We start from the raw sequence: 18,315 nt of genomic DNA, 5'->3' as shown, positions 1-18,315 counted from the left end.
ATACAGGAAGAACAACCCACAAACCACAAGGAACTCAAGAAGAAGGAAGACCAAAAAGTGGACATTTCGTTCTTTCTTAAAAGGGGGAACCAAATACCCAGGAAAGGAGTTGCAGAGATTAACTATGGAGCAGAGACTGAAGGAAGGGCAAGCCAGCCTAAATATAGCTATCTCCTGAGAGGCTCTGACAGTACATGACTAAGACAGATGTAGAGGCTCACAGACATCCATTGAACTGAGTACTGGGTCCCAAGTGAAGGAGTTAGAGAAAGGACCAATGGAGCTGAGGGGTTTGCAGCCCCTTAGGACGAACAACAACATGAACTAACTAGTACCCTCAGAGCTCCCAGGGTCTCAACCACCAACCAAGGACTGCACATGGAGGGGTCTGATTGTTCAGGCAACATGTGTATAGTAGAGGATTGCAAATTCGATCATCAATAGGAGGAGAGGAGCTCGGCCCTGTGAAGGTTCTGTGCCCCAGTGTAGTGGAATGCCAGGGCCAATAAGTGGGTAAGGGTGCGGTGGCAGGCATGGGGAGCAGGGAGGCACCAGGGGTTTATTTTTGTTGTTTTTGTTTGTTTCTTTGTTTTTTGGAGGGGAAACTGGGAAAGGTGAAATTTACATGTAAATAAAGAAAATATCTAATAAAAAAAATTCTACATTTAAAAAAAAAAGAAGTGGCTAGCCAACTACTAATTCCACAATCAGATCATGTTTGTGTTTAATTTCAGGACAATATTAGAAAGGAGAATTTAAATACCTAAGAGACTTTTAGGGCTGGCCCAGAGTAGGACCTAAACAGTGAATGTATAAGTCGGACTTGGAGTAAATGGACAGCTAAAATGGGCATCTGCAAGCCACCCACAGTCTCTGCATTATCACATGTGTTTTAAGACTGAGCCTCATAAGGGTGATATAAACCTGATGACTCCATGCTGTGGATGGGTTATTTTAGCCAGGCACAACTAGTGTATAGTTAGACTAAGAACCTAACTAGACTGCAAAAGAAGCCTAGATTCATATGAAAGGCTGAAGATCTAAATATGGAATAAAGGTAGGTTAGCCTAATATGGATCCAAATTGGGTAATTAGTCCTAAAGTGTTTGAGTAGAAATGTAATTAAAGTGGATTTTAAATTTTATTTATTTATTTATTTGTTATTTATTTATTTATTTTTGCAAAAGCATGCTGGCCAAGGACAGACAGTTGCATAAAAATTTAGAAGGCAAAATGGGTCTGAACATGGAATCAGCTCATGTAAAACATGACTAGAGGTTTAAGAATAGCCCAAGACTTGCTGCATAGGAATACTCAAATTACTTATTGATTTTGCTTTCTGGTTGGGATAGAGTTTCTTCAAATCACCAGAAAAAAAACAGATTTCAAGGTAAACAGTAACTCAACCTCCCAAACTTTAGTTAGACTTCACTCATCCTATGACTGAGGTACCCAAGGGAGACAGTTAAAGCAGTCACCTAGCTGAGCTGTGATTGCAGTTTATCAGGACTGAAAAGGCAGGGCAGAGTTCACCACAGCAGGAGAGTCCTTAAATGACAGAGACCATGAAGCCCAGATCAGGGCTAAAACCTTCAAAACCTTTGTCTTCTATTCTTCCCTCACTAAGCAGGCTAGGTCTCTCAGAGCTTCTAAAACCTGACAAAATAAAGTATTCAAGACATGGATGGAGAGGGGCATTTCAGAGTCAAACCAGAATGCCACCTGACATGGAAACAACAGAGCGAGAGGAAAAAAGAAAGAAAGGAGAGAAAATGGGGAAACACACTCAGTCAGTTTTGTCCAGTATCTGTGGTTTCATAGTGTGATTGTGCTCCAATTAGTCCTACTTGGTGTTTACTATGCAAGCTTTCCCTCCTCCCGGGGGTAGTTCCTCTTTCTTTCCTCTCACACCCACTTTCTGTTCCTCTGTTCTCCCATAACACCTTACACAAGATTTCATTTACCAAGTACTTATTGAAGACTTACTATACGATGAGAAATAGTCTACCATTCTTAGGAGATATAGGAGAACAAAAATTCTTGCCTTTCATGGAATTCTCTTATTAAAATGAAAGGGAGACAGAATAATGAATTAATTCTTATTTATCTTTACATAATCGTTTACATGTTTTTACCACCTCACTAAACACAAGGGACTGCTTTGTGCATGTCTGAGACAGGCTGTAGGCTCACAGTCATTATTTGCCCGACTCTTAACTCTGGCACTCTAAGCACAACAGTATTGAAAGTTAAAGACATAAGTGAAACCAAGCATCTGAGCTCTTTTCCCTCAGTATTAATTTGTGGACTAGCACAGTAATTAGAATTGTTGGGTAGTAGTCTCCAATTTTAGGTCTAATTTGGGAAAGTTTTGTAATTGAGACATCGAGTTGTCAAATATGCCCAACTCCAGTGATCAAATACTTTTTTCTTCATCAAAACCCTTGGCTCTTATAAGCCTACAGTGAAGAATTGCCATTCTCCCTTGGTCTCTAAATCACAAAACAGGAACAAAAATCTCTGCTATAAAGATGTAGTTCTGAGAATACGATGAGATTCAGCAGGGCTTCTCATTCCTGGTATTGGTGAAGCTTTGTGGCTTATTATTCAAGTGACTCAAATTATCCTAACTGAATACCTATTAAGTTATTGATACTTAATATCCACACAACAGCTATGTCTTAGAAATCACTTTTAATAGAATCTGCTAACTTACTGGAAGGCTCATGAAATGTTTCTCTTCAAGAGAAGTGTTCCTGTTTTCCAACAAAGATTACATTCTTTAGCTTAAATACGTTTATTTTGTCCTCAGTCTGCGATTGTGAATAGATGGGTCCCGGAGTATGGATGAGCGGGTATCACACTGGACACAGCCTCTGGGATGCCCTTGTTCTCCCTACAGCCTCTGCATGCTCCCTCTACAGCCTCTGCATGCTCCCTCTACAGCCTCTGCATGCTCCCTCTACAGCCTCTGCATGCTCCCTCCTTGCCCTTTAGTTTATGGACACTAGAGGACAAGAAGAATCGAAAGCAAAGATAAAAAGCAAAGTGCTGGAGAGTTTGATGCTCAGTTCTTTTGAAGATCAGTTTAGAGTTTCTTTATTCACATTCAACTTGTCTTCTATTGCCATAGATACGGGATCTGACTTGATGACTGTAGCACACATAATGGCAAATTAGAAGATGGCAGTATTTTAAACCGAGGCTACTTTTACAACTTGGTAAATAAATGCTATCTATATACTTTAAGACAATACCATGAAATCACACTCTACCAGCTGCACAAAAGCAATTTTGGGTATCCCTGAGTAATATGTTTTAATGGTAGAAATTACATAAATGAAGGATAGTAGGGTTTTCTTTTGTCACTTGGTAGTCACTTTTTAAATAGCCACAGCCAATCAGCACTGGAGCTAATAACCCTATACTTTTGGGTAGATACTTCTCAAATATTGAACACAAATTGCCATGTTTCAAGTCCCAGAAATGTAGGTTCACTTGTAATTAAAAAGGGTAGTGCCTGAAAATGGAATAACAAGGAAAGGGCGACAGCATGTCAAATGAACAGACATTGCATTTGATATTGAAGTTTTTAGAGTGTGTACAAATTCTAAGTTTGATCATACATGCATTTGAAATACTCTGCAATCAAGAAATGCCTTTAGGATTAAAAGAGGGAGAAAGATGGAGAAGGTTAGTAGAAGAGGTACAAGAAGAAGAGGCAGTTGAGGAAGAATTAAAAGCTTGCAAATGAACAAGGATTGTCTTTCTATCTCTGATACTCAAATCCAACATACACACATACACACACACACACACACACACACACACACATACACACACACACACAGACACACACACACACACACACATACACACACACACATACACACACACACACACACATACACACACACACACACACACAGACACACACACACACACACACACACACACACACCAATGACATGCAAGTCTGTATTGAGAGTCAATTGTTTGCTTTGGGCTGCTTTTTGTCCTTGTACAATCTGTCTGTTTTCCTAAAAAGGGAGAAAGGAAAAGAAAAACACTTTACAGCTACTGTTTTTCTCTCTTTTTGTAAAACCATAGACACTCCCACGCAGCACAAGCTCAATTCCAGCCAAACTGTGTATGTGTGTGTGTGTGTGATTTTAAATAGGAAAAGCAGGTCTTCCATTTCTGTTAGCAAAGTCACCTCACACTGCTAGAGCTAAACATGTAATAATACTTTATTGTCATGAGCAGGAATCTGCTTTGCTAATTAAATGCAGCTGTCAGTAATTACTCCTTGTCAGTATAATCTATTTTCGGTTGCTCTCCTTTAAATGATAAAAGAAGGCCTAATATTGAGAGGGTGGGAGAGGCAAGGTGACTGCATACTTCTTCAGATTAGAAGCTCACTATTTTACAAACTACAAATGAGTCACTCATTTTATTTCAATGCCACATTAACTGGACTATTCTGTGTGACTTTTAGCATACGCCATGATAAAAAGTTAAAATTAAATTGTCTTTACTTTAAAATGTGAAATCTCAATACCACCACCCCTTTGTGTAATACCAATAGATCTTAGCATTTTCTCAATACTACCATAACATCCTCATAACACATTCTGAAAGTACAGCCAGTGATAGTTGGCAAATCCACAAGAGAAGTGGAAAGTGAAGTCTGAAATCTCCATCAGTCTGTATGTGCCTTCTCGTTGCTGTCAAACTGCGTTAGAAGAAGAAAGAATCCATTTTGAGAGTAGTAATGTCTTTGTATACTTTTTCACTGAGATTCAGCCAGTTTCTCTGGGGGAAAGAGTTAGAACGGTTTAAGCATGTGAATTTGAAGAAAAAAAATACTCTTATGATCTTTGTATGTAATATCAATTGCTCTGCATCTGCAATACTAAAACAAGGTCAGGACAAAGTTAATGCATCCTGACTCACTGTATGAGATAGGTACTGCAGCAGTCACAGATGCTCACATCCTGTCCAGGGTAAAAGGGACGCACGCCCCTGACGTGGTAGATGAATGTGGTGGGAATGTGGTGGGAGTCCCAAGGAGTTATATGATAGACTGGAAGACGGATCAAGAAGAAAAATAAACTCAGCAGGATGTACAGTATGAGGGAAGCATGGTGCGCACGTAGCTGCACTCTACCTGGGATGAAAGACTTCTGACATCCTCAGAGTACCTTGGCTGCTTCATCCCTTCTCCCACCATCTGGTTCTTATGTACCACTCCAGTAGGATCCCATGATACTGGGTATTCATTATCTTGTATAGTTCCCCACAAATCTGGCAGCTACTTTCTGAATGTACCATGTTACTTAAATATATATGGTATATAAGGTATATTCATGTAAATAGATATTCATGTTGGCAAAAGAAAAGTTTTTCAGAGGCAGAACAAGGAAAAGTAAAATAAAACTATATAAATGCATGTAAAGATATATAGACAAAAGACTAGCTTACATAGTATTCATAGTCCATTGGGAATGGCATCAATGCCTCGTTTTCCCATACACTCTCACTTTGTCTACTGAGAAAATGTGATATATTCCTAAACATTCTTATTTCTATAATAATAATAATAATAATAATAATAATAATAATAATAATAATAATAATAATAATAGAAGAAATGAAAGGGACACTGAAGATCTTACAAAACGGGGAGGGGGCATCATTTAAAGAGAAAATTCCAAGAGATGAAGGTAAATAGTAGGTGGAGCCTCTAATAGTTTGTTCTAATTTTAATGGGTTCTCTCCCCTGCCCCACAGAGTCCAAGGGGCTGGTGTCTGCTGACATCCATCTTCTGAATCAGTTGATTGTGGTCCTAGAATATTGTGTGTGCTCAGTGTGCAGCTGGAGAGTGGCCCTTGTTGTCCTAACACTGGTTAATGTGGTAAGCATTTAGACAAGATTTTAGGCAGCAGAGACAAAGACATACCTTTGGACCTCTGCGTTAATGAATGAAGATTTTCTTTTTCATTTGAGCATTCACAGGCCCCACAGACACAGAGATCTTCACATACTTTTGCCTCTTCTTCTGGCTCTAAGATATCTTTGTGCAGTGTTAGAACCCATGATCTTCCCTCCCCTGCTTCTCTTAAAGCACTGGAAAATATTTTTTTCAAGCTTGCTGTATCATTTCACGAGGGCCTGGCATGGAGACTGCACCAAAGATAGTCCCAGGATATCTGCCCAAGCTCACCCAGGCCAGACTCCCAGGACTGGTCTCTCTTACAGATGATTGTTAGATGTGCAGATGCCATATGACCCTAGTCACTTTAGGGACCTGATGGAATATTTCACAGAACTGTTCCAGTTTCAAACATCTTCAAGTTTGGGTGGCTATCTACTTATAACACACAAAAGGCTTTTGTTCAACTTTCCAAGATTTCAATACTTTGAAACATTTTAATTAGCACATATAATAGTTTTTACGATGACATCTTTATGTGTACACAGACACACACTTGTACACTCAAACATATCTAATCCTGATTATGCAGCCTTTTAAAATCTGGTGGGGCAGTCAGTAAGATGGCTCAGCAGGTAAAGGCACTTGATGTAGTCAGTCTCCAGGATGCACAAGGTGAAAGAAGATAACCGATTTCTACAAACTGTCCTCTGATCTCCTCATGCGTGCACTAGACCCAGGGGCTAAGGAGTTCACACATACAGAAAATAACCAAACAAATATAAATAAAGTAATTAAAATTAAAATACTGTTAAATCTTCACAATGAGAATTTCCAAGTAAAAATTTTAAGCGAAGCCTGGTAAGGTTAGTTTAGTTCTCTTCCATTGGATTTCTCTCAGTTTAAAGATATAAAATGAGATTCTTATTTTTCTTTAGTTAATAATATTTGTTCATGTCCTATGTAATTTACAAAGAAAGTAAGAAAATATCCAGTAATATATTTAACTGTGTGTTCTTGCTTCTGATTTCAGAAAGCATATACCAACTACATGCTTTCCACTATATGGATTCCAACTGTGAATTATTATTTATGTATTTATTTATGTTGGTGATGGGAGCAAGTGTAAGCACAAAATTCTTTCATATTTCCCATGTACCCTGTTCTCTTCTTTCAACTTTATACACTGTCTTAGTGCATTCGTGCTTTAACTGATTTGTAACGTGAGATAAAATGTGGCGTTCTGTGTCTGTGGCGTCCTATAACTTAAAAGCTTTAACACTTTGAAGCACTATAGCTTCTCCATTTTTAAATTGAGAGTTCCCAGTCTTAGTTTATATAGTATATTAAATACATCAATATTTTCAGAGAATATTAGAGTCTACTTGAGACAATTTTGAAGGTCCTATTTTGTTTTACATATCATTGAAGAGAATATTTTATTTCAATCATATTTGGGGTTCCTTACTAGGGAATGGCCACACACATATAAAAACACTGTTTCCATGTGTTTACTATGAAATATGTTGACAATCAAGATGATGGCAGATAAACACGTGTAATGGAATTACTATATGTCATTCACTTATCTTTTGGTCTTACTGCATTTTCTATTTTATTCAGGGTAAAATAATTTCTTTTCAGATTTATCTCAAATCTTCATAGAGGAATAAGATTCTTCAGAAATCTAATCAACATTAAGTAGATAATAACTTGTTAAATATATCTCCTGCTTTATAAGGAAATAACTTAAATGTATATGGTTATATCACATTATATAGTCCAAAGATTTTAAGAGAAAAATCTCAAAAAGTGCGTTTCTGGCGTATCATGGGAGCATCTGAGTGTTCCTTAAAGGTCCAGTTCTCTACGGACCACTCCTAAAGAGACAGACTTCCAAGTTCACTCTCAGTCTCAGCATTCAGGCAGCAGAGGCAGGCAGATCTCAGTGAGTTAGAGGCCACTGTGTCCTACATAGTAAGTTCCAGGATAGCCGGGGATACACAGAAAAAAATCAAAGCAATCAAATATTGGTAAGTAATCTTGATAGGTGTATGCTTACTATAGACACTTAAAATTAACAAAACAAACAAACAAAAGGACTTCTGTGGAGAAGGCAGAGGGAGCTCCCGCTTCCCTTGCCTCCCTGATTGCTTGTCTATCTTCTCATACCACCTCTAATTTTCTTCTTCCCATCATTTAGTATGTAAGCAGATACTTGTTTCTTTACCAATTGGTTTTATTATCAAGCTTATACATTTCCTAAAAGTTAAGTCCCTGTGACATCAACATCGAGTATTTCCTAGCATACAGGAGTCAGTAAATAGTAAGATCAATTGAATAATTTGCCAAGTAAGAAAAGGGAATAACCATGTTAGGCAGAGGAAGGGATGAGATGGATAGTTTTTCAATAAAAATGTAGTTAGTGCTTCCTTTATTCGAGATACACTATAGATACAGCTTTAGGGTCCCATGAGAGAAAAGTGGGTGCATATGAGTATATAGCAGGGAAATATTAAACAACCCTCAAACAGTTGTGAGATTAATACTATAGCAGATGATCAGAAATCTAGCCCATTCTGGTTTGGGAATGAGTTTCAGACAAAGATACAGGTAGTAAAAATAAAGAGCGGTGGTGATGAAGATACAAAGTTAGAACAATGAATATCTATATTTATGTGTACAAAGGAATGCACATACAAAGGGACATGGCCCACTGCTCCCTGGAAACAAACACACAATTGCTGTGACCTCTTCAAAGAGTGACTGGAGATGACTCCCAAACCTTATCATTGGAAAAGTAAGACTGAGCTAATAAGGACATTGAGTAAGTTTAAATGTGGCCTTGGACATGCAGGAATTAAGCATGGGGTGTGTGGGTCGGGTGGATCGTGTGGTCAGGTTTACAGTTAGAAGCTTTGCAGAGCACTGGGGAGAAGGGAGACTCCAAGCTGCTGGACAGGTTATCATAATTCAGGTGAGAGGTCTCAATAGCCTGAAGTAAGAGGGAGCTAGTGTGAGTGATACATGTCCTGTCTCAGATGCTCCTGTCTCAGGGACACACCAACATGGAGCAGGAGGAACAATACCAGGATATACCCACTTCCCATTATGATCCTTGTAACTATTCTGTCACTCACTGTTCACAGGAAAACAAAATAACAAAGTACTTTAGAAGAAATAACATTAATAAAGTTTCTCAAGCCATTTGTTGGTGTACAGAAATGAGAGTCCATTATTTTGAAGAACTTTAAAGCTTTAAAGCTAGATTCTGACATAGCAACCCCTGAGTGTCTCTACTCATCCACTCACAGAGGCCCATGACTCTCAGAGGCCTGTCACTCAGAGAGACCTGTCACTCAGAGAGGCATGTCACTCACAGAGCCTGTCACTGAGAGAGGCCTGTCACTCAGAGAGGCCTGTCACTGAGAGAGGCCTGTCACTGAGAGAGGCCTGTCACTGAGAGAGGCCTGTCACTCAGAGAGACCTGTCACTCTCAGAGGCCTGTAACTCACAGAGACCTGTCACTCTCAGAGGCCTGTCACTCAGAGAGGCCTGTCACTCACAGAGACATGTCACTCACAGAGGCCTGTCACTCACAGAGGCCTGTCACTCAGAGAGGCATGTCACTCACAGAGCCTGTCACTCTCAGAGGCCTGTCACTCAGAGAGGCCTGTCACTCAGAGAGGCCTGTCACTCACAGAGACCTGTCACTCACAGAGGCCTGTCAATCACAGAGGCCTGTCACTCAGAGAGGCCTGTCACTCACAGAGGCCTGTCACTCACAGAGGCCTGTCACTCACAGAGGCCTGTCACTCACAGAGGCCTGTCACTCACAGAGGCCTGCCACTCACAGAGGCCTGTCACTCACAGAGGCCTGTCACTCACAGAGGCCTATCCTTCACAGAATATTGTCACTTACAGAGGACTGGCACACATAGAGGACTAGCATTCACAAAGGACTAGTACTCATAGAAGCCTGTCACTTCATTCTTGAGTAGAAGACTCCTTCTGGTGCCTTCTTATTTTGTTTTGGTTCCTTTAGTTCAAAAATAGATGCAGTTAGCAATCTGAGATCTTGTCAGCCATCTCTGGCCAAGTGAGGAATTCCTACTTGCAGACAGGGACAGTTTCCACTACTGTATCTAATGCAGTTTGATCAGAAAGATACTGATGAACCTTTTAGAACCTACTTAAAAATATAGAAGTTTGCTAAAACTAATATGGTTTAATTCATTGCTTATGTAGCTATTATATACACAAGTAGTGTGAAATGTGAAATGACAAACCAAGACATGAGGTTTGTTTCTTAAGGGGAAGGAGTGTGGTAAGAGTGTGGCATGAGGGAATAGAGTCATAGAGGTAAACTTTGGAAATATTGACTAAATGTGAGGTAAGATGATTTATTAGTTCATTAAATGTAAATTGTAAAGAAGGGCATGAGTATCTAAATTTTTTGAGCTTGGAATGTGAATGGCAGAGTGAGTTTCTAAATTAAAGAGTTACCAAAATGAGACAACTAAGAATTAAATTGAACTTTTAAAAGAAGTAAGTTCTTTAATGACCATAGTCAAGATAAGCTTTTCTCTTTATAAAATGAATACTATCTATACTGTGTAAATTAGAGTCCAAAGAACGTCTGTATATTTCACAACTTTTAACTGATATTGAATGTAAAGAGAATGTAAACAAATATATTGGTGGCTTTAATGGAAACTTGTTTTTTCGAGGACATATATTGCAAATCTCTGTCAGAACAGACCCAGCAGGACTTTTAGTTGGACACTGTGGCACACTCCTGTAACCACAGCCCTTGGGAGGCAAATCCAGGGGGACTGAACCACATTTGAGGTCACCTGTGTCTTCCATAGTAAGTAACGGTCCAGAAATGCTAGGCTTCCATAGTGAGACACAGAGAGAGACCAAACCAAACCAAGAAAAGCCAAAGGAGCTATAGCTGGGATTTAATGTCAATGTGAATTAGCTCTCCCATGAGCCTTTGAGCCTTCTTTCCAGTTCCATCTACCTTCCCCACTCTATGATGTTTCTTAGGGTAGAAACCAGGGCCTTAAGCATTCTAGTAAATGCTCAGTCGTTGAATTATACTTCCAGCTACTCAATATTCCATGCTAGACATAGGCCTTTAAGTCCAGAAACCAAACTGAAGTTTTGACACATCTTTCCTTGTGTTCCCTCAGCAGTAAAAGGATATACAGAATCTGTTCTTTATAGCTCAGAACCCTATGATTCAGTCCTATGCACATCTGTCATCACATGACTATTTCTTTAGGTCTTTCTGATACTGTCAGAGTGATATAAAAGATGATGATGCTGTCAGCATGATCAAACGCTGAGTCATACCTGATATTCTGTATATTTTGTATGTGTTATTATGAGAAATTTTATAAATGATGTTTCTACCATTACATAACATTTAAAGTTAGAAAGAATTAGAATTGTTAAGGAACTTGCTCCAAGGTGTCACTGATAAGCAGTCCTGAAAACAGGGTCGAGCTCACCCAGCTCTAACTACTCCAATACTTGTACTATGATACGTGCCCATGTTGAGGCATATTTGATTACTGTGATTTTCTTTAGGGATTTGAGTTAGCTAACTATGGCAGTAAGCATCACAATGACATTTTAATATGTTTGGAAATAGTTCCCCAAACTATACTCAAATAGCATGATCACTAATATTTATGATATGGCGTTCTGCTTCCTCATTAGCTCTTTAAAGATTCTGTTATTTAATGTTAATTATGTCTTTTTATGTCCTTTTAAAAATAAAGGGCACAATTACAAGCACTTTCCCTATTTCTAAATGCAAGTGTTTGAATCAATTTTTTTATAACACTTCTTACACTCTCTTGCTTGGTTTTACCCCGCCCTTTCACAAGGATTATTATTCCACATGGTTTCAGAGATGATGATTCACAGATGATGACTGAGATCAACATGAAACAGAGTGTCTCTTAGACAAGGCATGCTATTATGATTATAAGATGAACAATGTAATTATGAAGATGTTTTGCAAGGTTCTTGTTTTTGTTTTGTCTCTGGACAAACAATTTGTGGAGTAGCCTGCTCCCGTTCATACAGCAAACAATATCAGAATGTTTGCTGTAAGCAGATGAGGTTGATAGAGTTTTGTTACATCTCATACCTTTTATAAAACTCAGACTTCTTTCCCATGCATCCTATAGTAACACATAGCACTAACTTCCATGCAGGAAATTCACATTATAAGGATATTACGGGACACATAAAGCATTCAGCATCAGATCATCTATGCTGTTAAACCCGCTTAAGTATGGCATCAGTTCTTAAAGTTAGCTAATTTAAAAGTAGCTGAACCTTAGGAAATGGTCAAGTCCATTCAAACCAACATCAAGGTGCAGTATTGGACTCCAGTCTTGCCTAGGTTCAGGCTAGGCAACTATTTTCATTACAATCTTTTCCCAGTAAATTCCTCAAGGATTTACTCTAAGTTAAAAGCCATTGTGAATCTCAGAAGCCATAACTCTTTTCAGGTTTCACCTTACAGTTAACTTGCCACTCACTAGAGCTTTAGCTGCTTGCTATTGATATGATAATGGGAAGAGCTTATTTGGTTTAAACTCCTACATTACAATGAATCCTGGAGGGTAGGAACAGTAGGAGCTCAAAGCAGGAACTGAAGCAGAGACAATGGAGTAAGCTACTCACTGGCTTGCTTAAAACACCTGACCAGGATTGTCACCACCCATCATGGGCTGGGCTCTTCCAAATCAATCCTTAAACAAGACTGTAACTAAGGACGCATTTGCAGGCAGAAAAGCTGGAGGAAATTTTTCAGTTGAGGTTCCCTCTTCCTAGGTTACTCTATTTTGTGTAAAGTTAAAAAAAAAATACAGCATAAAACTTATTTAAGTAAAAATGAAAAAAAAAAAAAAAAAGAAACCTATTGAAAAGCAGTGGAATCGCATAGAAGGTTGCCTGGGATCAAGTATCTGCTTTGCCATTTGGTATTAGAGAGCTTTGGCTGCCATTTAGTAGGATGAAGTCCCAAATTTCCTCATCTCCAAACTGAGCATAATAGCAATATGTATTTTCCCTCTACAAGACATGACAAAGAGGTTGTAGAAATAAGTGAGTTATTATTACTAGAGTATTTTACAAAGCGTTAGGCACATACTTGTGGCTATTATATTTCTTAATCAAATTACCCATAAAGGCTTATCAATCCAAGATTCTTATGCCAAACTTCTGAAACACTTGTAAGAATCACTCTAAATATGAGACTCACTTTACAAATCACATATGTCACAAAAGATATTGTGCCTATTAGTTAAAGTTATTACAACATATAGCTATACACAAAGACTAATATAGAAATAAATGCTTTATATGCAAATATTTTACATATGTATATAAATACATATAAGAGCATGTGTATATAGAAGTATATTTGCATAATTTATATAAAAATTTGATAAAAACAACCCTTCGAACACTTCTTAATACAGACATAGCTTTCTTTCATGAAACTTTTCAAAATAATGGAAAATAGTCCATTGTACAAAATTTTAATAAATAATAAGGCAGATAATGGATTTAGAAAGGTTATTTATCTTTACCTGTACATTAATTAGAGGGAATTCCAAATGTTATTTTTTTAACAACTGATAAATGTTAACCATCTTAAACTGTGTTTAACCAGTGGCTTAAAATGTAGTTATTGATATCTTGCTTTAATTGCATTTCACCTGTAGAAATATTGATGTTCTCAGAAACAAACATATTACACAGAAAGGAAAACTTGCTAACAACTAATTGCATTTCAGGAAAAAAATATGATTTAGCATGCTTTAAAGAATTCATAGTAAGTTGCTAGAAGAATTTAAGGATCCTGTTATTCTAAATAGCAGGATTCCAGCTTTCCTGCCCATAATGAAAACTTAACAGGTCATGGCTTTGACTTGATTCTGTACTGAGGATATGACTTGAATAAATATGAATGTGTGAACAATTATTCCTTTTTTCTTATTTTTCTGCCTCCATAGTACACACTTTCCCTAAAACAGATTATAATCTATTACCAAAGAATAACTACTCAATTACAATCCTGAAGTATTATAATAAAATGTTGTACAGAAATTTAAAATTATGCAGTACAACAGATAAAATATGTAAGTACTCAAATAATTTCTGTTACACATTTTAGTGTTAAGCTTACTTACATTATACCCTTAAATATGCTACAGTCAATTGTAGTAAGCGCTCTTGCTTTCTCCATCAATAAATAGTGTCTTTTACTAAAAGAGTTATTTTAGTTAATGAATAAATGTCATGACCATAAAAAATTCATCCTGCCAAGATATGCCCAGAAAGTCAAATTCCTCCCAACTAAAATCTCCATAAGAAATTTTACTTTTTCTCTAAGAAAGAAGGAGAACACTCATTTTTGTTAACCTTCTCATTTGCATATAACTGCATTATTAAGAGGTGTTACTGTTTCTAAGATTAGGAAAGTATAGGGATGAGGAAACGAAGAAGCAAAGCACTGGTCTATGAACTCAGTTTGCTTTTTTTGAGGCTACAGGAAGATTTGCATTTATTCATAAGTGAATTCTAATGATGTATTGAGATCTGGCACTACTCCACAGAAGTACACTGAAAGACAGAGCTAGAAAAGGGACCCAGTGCAGATTCCCGACTTACTCCTAAGAACTCAGACCCCTGCTGTAAGACAACAGCCAGCAAGTTAGAGACAGTATCAGTTATCTGGCATTGAGTCAGCCAAATGACACATGGGTTAAAAATAATCACAGGGTTTGGGGTGGAAACAAAGACACTGCAACATCTCATGTGACTTTGGAGTCAACAGCTCTTTGTTGGTTGATCACCTACTTTGGGGAAGATGCAGCCACTGTTCCACAGTTCCATTTACACAGCATAGGAGCAAACACTCTCCCTCTAGCAATAATCCTCCCTTGTTTTAAATAACGGCCCAGCTCAGCTATGCTTATTGTGTGCGCTCATGTGCTCAAGAAATACTTTCTGAATGAGTGCAAATTCAGTGAGGAGGAAAGTTATTCATTCAAAAACATCTGTGCAGGCCTGCAAGATGGTAAGGAGAGTGAAGCCAGCCAGCGTGTCATCCAGACACGGAGCCTGTAAGGCCTCTGCAAATGGAGTGACTTCAAACATTAAGCTTAATGTCTGGTTTAGTCTAGAAACCAGGACCCAGAACCTGCTGTGACCAGTGACTGAGTGCTCTGCATAAAATTTCCCTCATAAGCTGTTTAGACATATATACTTGAAAATACTCTACATAAGTAATGAAGCCTATCTCTATTTTATTAGTTGAGGACAGAACACATTTAAATAGCTGAGGGTGACTTGGAGAAGAGGCCAGAGCTATTATGCTTACCCCAGCTTAACACACAGCAATGAAGACAGCTACAGTCCAACAATAGTTTCCTTCTGGTCATTGTTTCTTGTCTCATTGCTTGTGTTTTATGGCAATTCACTAGCAAATAACTCTTTTCTTGCAGAAGCCAGTCTGATGCTAATACAGTCATAACAAGCAGTACTAGTTGTCAACAAGCATAGTTGAAAAGGTAAGGAAAGGTGCTCTCTTATCTCCTGCTAAGAATAAAGAGCGGGGAAACCGTGAAGAGGAAGAACAGAGTTAACTTTCAAATGTTCTGTAATTAATAGTAATAAAACAGTTTTAAAAAAATAGTTATATTTGATAACAAATTTGATAATTACTTTTCAGCATCTCCAACAGCTTCTTTGAAAAGTAGACAGGTTTGAATTGAGTAGTAGCAGGAAAACACCGGTCTAAAGCTGGGTATTATTATGTAGCTGAACATTGAACAACACCATTTAGAAGCACCCACTTTTAAGGCTGTCAACAAATCAGTTTGCAGAGGAAGAGTGCAAAGGAGGGAGAGGATGCCTGCCCTTTTTGTTCCAACCCAAGACCCTGCAAGCCATTTATCAGGCTCAGTTTACATCAATCAGAAAAGAGTCACAAGGCAATTAAATATATCCATGAAGTAATAGTAGTATGATGTAAAGTATGATGTAAAGCAATTTACAAACGTTAAATGCCCCCTGAAGACACTAGCATTTTCCATGAAATAACAAAGATAGAGACACAGAGGAGAAAGGCAGAGACAGAGACAGAGACAGACAGTATGGGGAGGACCGGGGTGTTGGGGGGGGGAGGGAGAGAGAGAGAGAGAGAGAGAGAGAGAGAGAGAGAGAGAGAGAGAGAGAGAGAGAGAGAGAGAGAGAGAGAGAGAGAGAGAAACCACCCAGAACACATATAGTCATCTACTCCAGCAGTAGCTTTTCTGGGTGGGAGCACTTAAGAAGGGATGCCTGAGACGCTGCCCTGGAGGTTTGCTTGGTGTGCGCAGGGCAGGGGGTGGGATCCTTCCTTACTAGGCAGTGTGCTAAGTCCAGGAGGCAGTGTGCTGTAGTGGGTCACAGCTGCTGCTGCAGATTTCTTAGAAATAATAATTTGATCACTCCCTCTATTGCACCCATCCCGTCTGTGTGTGTGTGTGTGTTGTTGTTGTTGTTGTTGCTGTTGTTGTTTTGGCTGTGACAGTGGGAAGGGTTAAGCAGACTGAAGCTTGAGAAAATGGGACATTAGGAGCGGTCTGGTCTTTTCCAGAGCAGGCACCCACTTCTGCGCTAATGGAACTACTTCTGCCCACCTTGTCTGCTTTTTGCGTGGACCTCAGTGCAGCCCACTCCCCTTAAAGCCACCGTGTAACTTCAAATAGCAGTACACAACTACCTGAGAAGTGACCAAGCAGAATCCCAAACTCTGTGAGCGGTCATCAGTGACTACGCTTTCTGCATCTGATTCTAGGGGAGCGCTGGATGTAGGTCTCTGAGCAAGACAGACAAACAGACAGAAGGGCGCGGAGGGGGACAGGGGTTGCAGACCAGCAGACTTGGAGGCAGACCGCTAAATTCGCTCAAGCAATTGCTCTCTCTGTTTCTCTTGTCCTATTAGTTTAACCTCGACTCCAGCAAGGGGCTCAAAGTCTTCCCCAAGAGGCGCCTTTGAAAGCCGCGCCCTACAAAGTGACTGGGGCAGAGGGATGTCTCCTCTAGGTGACTCCCCTTATCACTTTCTCCTAAATCCAGAAAGTCCGAGCTTCGAGCCCCTTACCCTCTCTCCCGCGCGAGGCCAGCAGCGCGTGGTGCTCACTCACCGTCGTCCCTTGTGGTGACAGCCTCGTCTGGGAAAGTGGTGGCCCAGACCAGTCGCACAGGATCAACCGAGGGGTTCCCGCGATCGCAGTGGCAGTTGTCCAGTAGTTTGGGATGCTCAGCTAGGAGCGAGCCGGCGAGCAGAGCAGAGCAGACAAGCAGCACAGTACCCGGGCTTCCACTCTGGGGCGGCGACAGCGGCGGCTGCGGTGTCTGGGGCTGGGAGCGGCAAGCCAGAGAGGTAGGGAAGAGAAGTAGTGGAGTTTAGGGCGCGTTTCCCGCACTTCCCTAGGAGGCTGGAGCCCGGTGCGGCAGGGCGCGCTCCCGCGGCGCGAGCACGTCTGGGGCAGCTGCGGGAGCCCGAGTCCGCGCAGTGAAGGGGACCGCAGGAGCTCTGCTGGAGGAGGTTCGCATTCTCCTCGCCCGGCGCGGGCACCGACACCCGACCCGGACTCCGCACGCGAGGGGCAGAGCCTCGGGCGTCCGCGGTGACAATGTCAGGAAGCTCGGTCCTTGGAGATGCCTCCAAAAGAGCAACAGTCAGTGAGGCGGAGATCTTCCCTCTCTCTGCGTCCTCCGGTGGCCGGTGCCAAGCTGTGCGGACCGCGGACTCCCCGCCGCTCGCTCTGTCACAGCCGCCGCCCGGTCCCTGGCGCGCTGGAGCCGGCTGCAGCCTCCTGGAGACGTGCCCAGCGGGATGTGCGCGCGCTTGTGTGTCTAAGAAGATATCTTCCCCTCCATCACTTCGGCTCGCGGGAGGGACCTGGTCCCCGGCGGCCAGCTGCAGAGTGGCTGCCAGTCCACACCCTCCCGGCTCTCATCCCACCCACCCCGCCCCTTCTCCTCCTCGCGCTCCCCTCCTCCTTCTGCTCCTCCTCCCGTGGCCGCTCCTGTGCTCCTAAAGGCAGCAGAGGGACCTAGAGGGAAGAGGAGAGGAGGAAAAGGGTGGGGAACGGAGCGCAGGTGTCTTTGGAACGGAGGAGGGAGCAGGCACCATAGCTCGTATGGGCAGGGCAGGACCCAGTCTTAGGGGTTGAAGAGGGGGGAGGAGAAGGATATATTGGAAGGTGGAGGATGTGAGGCTGGGCCACAGCGTGTTCCACCCGGGAGCAGAAAGCTTTGGCTAGCATGCTGTAGCTGCAAGGTGGGTGGTCAG

General features: G+C 40.7%; 1 protein-coding gene across 2 annotated transcripts in view; it reads right to left on the bottom strand.

The window, feature by feature from the left end:
* Hs3st5 (heparan sulfate-glucosamine 3-sulfotransferase 5) overlaps window positions 1–17,983 on the bottom strand; it is a 303,959-nt gene extending 285,976 nt beyond the window's left edge. The window contains exon 1 of one of the 2 annotated variants that reach the window (XM_031347453.1): window positions 17,162–17,983. The gene's annotated coding sequence lies outside the window, so the exon portion shown is untranslated. Of the gene's footprint in view, window positions 1–17,118 lie in introns of both variants that reach the window. The other variant, XM_031347454.1, reaches the window with a different exon arrangement.
* Window positions 17,984–18,315: the final 332 nt, after the last annotated feature.

Source organism: Mastomys coucha, unplaced genomic scaffold, assembly GCF_008632895.1.
Source record: "Mastomys coucha isolate ucsf_1 unplaced genomic scaffold, UCSF_Mcou_1 pScaffold3, whole genome shotgun sequence".
Classification (NCBI taxonomy): domain Eukaryota; kingdom Metazoa; phylum Chordata; class Mammalia; order Rodentia; family Muridae; genus Mastomys; species Mastomys coucha.
Note: the sequence above shows the minus strand (reverse complement) of the source record. Positions and strands in the feature narration are given on the sequence as shown.